Source organism: Ovis aries, chromosome 15 (assembly GCF_016772045.2).
Source record: "Ovis aries strain OAR_USU_Benz2616 breed Rambouillet chromosome 15, ARS-UI_Ramb_v3.0, whole genome shotgun sequence".
NCBI classification, from domain to species: domain Eukaryota; kingdom Metazoa; phylum Chordata; class Mammalia; order Artiodactyla; family Bovidae; genus Ovis; species Ovis aries.
In genome coordinates this window covers 65,749,746-65,752,239 of record NC_056068.1, presented here as the reverse complement: position 1 = coordinate 65,752,239, position 2,494 = coordinate 65,749,746, and positions in this window count along the sequence as shown.

Sequence of the window (2,494 nt, the reverse complement as noted above, 5' to 3'; positions counted from 1 at the left end):
AAAGTCAAAGAGCAATACATTCACCCAGAAAATTCAATAATCTTCAGGTGAACTTGTTAAATAATTCCCCAGTGTGACTTTGAAAGAACATACAGCTCAATTTTTTGCCTTATTCAGTTTGGGGGATTTTTTTTTACAGAGGATGAAGACCGCAGAACACGGAGAGGGTGGATTCCATTCATCTGGGTGAGAAAAAGTTCAGGAAGGAGAAGATACATTCAAAAACAAGAACCAGTTAATTCAGAAGGAGGAGAAAACTGACTGATACTCAGAATTCATGGGCTGCTTCCTTGGATTTATCTTAGACACTAGCTACAATCACTTTCTCCTGCCTTTTAAGTAAGTGATTTGTCATCTTTGTAGTCATTTGGCTTGCAAACTAGTCATTCCCTACTCATTCCTCTTAGAAGTTTGTTTTAAAAGTTTGCTACGTTTTCAATATTGTTCCTTTGTTTTTCATCTAAAAGTTCTGGTGGGTACTGAGTTTTAAAAAACATCAGAAGTATCCTCTGATTTTTATGGAACAATTGCCCATCTGGGGGATTAAACTTTGACTGTTAAAAGACATGAAGTGAAAGAGAAAACCATGGGTCCCAACCCAACCTCCATATTTTTCCATAACTTTCTTTTGCCTTTGGAGAGAGAGTTTAGGAATGAATCTCCGTTCTGGATTAACATCTGAAGTTCAGCAGCTTCTTCAGTTCAGTTCAGTTCCTTCTACTAATTTCAAGTAAAATTAAAATTTGGTAATTCTTATGAAGTAGTCTTTCAATGGATATCAAGTGAGATTCAGATTTTTTTTCTTCTTTGTACTTTTCTGTGTTTTCCTTTCTGTAAACCAAGACCATGTCTTTTTTTATTAAATTAATTAAAAAAATTCGCTTCCTTGATCAACTTTATCACTCTCAGTTACTGATATAACAATATCTATCATTTATTGGCTTTTTAAATTTTGAAAAAAAAGTTTTATTTTTGAAATAATTTTATTTAGATATGTTTTACATAGCATAAACCCACCAATTTCTAGATATTTATACAGCAATATTCATAGAGGTATTATTCACAGTAGTCAAAAATGTGCTTAGTCGCTCAGACGTTTCCAACTCTTTGCAACCCCATGGACTGTAGCTTGCCAGACTTCTCTGTCCATCGGATTCTCCAGGCAAGAATCCTAAAGTGGGTTGCCATGCCCTCCTCTAGGGGATCTTCCCAACTCAGGAATCGAACCCAGGTCTCCTGCATCGCAGGCAGATTCTTTACCATCTGAGCCACCAACACAAATGTCCGTTGACGGAAGATAAACAAGATGTAGTACATACATACACTGCAATATATCTCATCCTTCAAAAGGAAAGAAATTTTGACACAAGCCACAACATAGATGAACTCTGAAGACATTATTCGGAGCAAAATCAGTCAGTCACAGACTGACAAATATTGTATGATTCCACTTAAACAGGGAGCCCAGAACAGTCAAATACAGGAGCTAGAAGATAGAGTGGTGGCTGCCAGGGGCTAGAGGAGAGAAATGAGGAATAATAATTGCTTAATTGGGTACAGAGTTTTAGCTGGGGAAGATGAAGATATTTTGGAGATAGATGGTGGTGATGGTTGTACAACAATGTGAGTGTTTACTTAATGCCACTGATCTATACACCTAAAAAAGATTAAAACAGCAAATTTTATGTATATTTAACCACAATAAAAAAAAAAGAAAAAAATGCAATGTCAGGTGTACAGTTACATTTTAGTAACTTTCCAGGTGGTACAATCATCATCATAAATCAGTTTTAGGACATATTTATCCCTGTGATAAGCCCACTGATGCCCATTTATCATTAATCCCCACTCCCATTTCCTACCCCAGGCAATCACTCATCTGCTTTCTATCTCTATAAGTGTGTCTTTGTTGGACATTTCATATAAATGAATCATACAATAAACAGTCTCTTGCATCTGGCTTCTTTCACTTAGCCTGACATTTTTTGAAGTCTGCCCAAGATGTAGCCTGTGTCGGTAGCTGATTCCTTTTTTGTTGCCAAGTAGAGCTTCACTGTGTGGGTATATCTCATTTTGTCTCAGCATTCATCAGTCTATAGATGTTTAGGTTTCCAGTGTTTGGCTATTACACCCAAGGCTGCTAGGAACATCCGTAACTTTACCTAACGCAGAGACAGCCTGAACCTTTTCTGTGCCATTTGTATGCGTGCATGTGTGAATGTGAGCAGTATGTACTGTACACATGTGTGTGCACATATGCATATGATTTTTTCTCTAATCTTGCAAGGTAGGCATAATTAGTTGCATTTTGTGAAAGGAAAGAGAGCTCAAGTACGTTGCCCAAAGTCACCAGCTAGTATTGCTGGGCAGAGAGAAAGGTCTGTGTGCCTACAGGGGCAGTAGGCAGACAAAGGAGAAGGAGACAGAGACTATAAACCGGGCCCTGGTTTTCCTGTGGACCTCAATTCTCTCCCTGCGCTCACCGGCTCTGAGA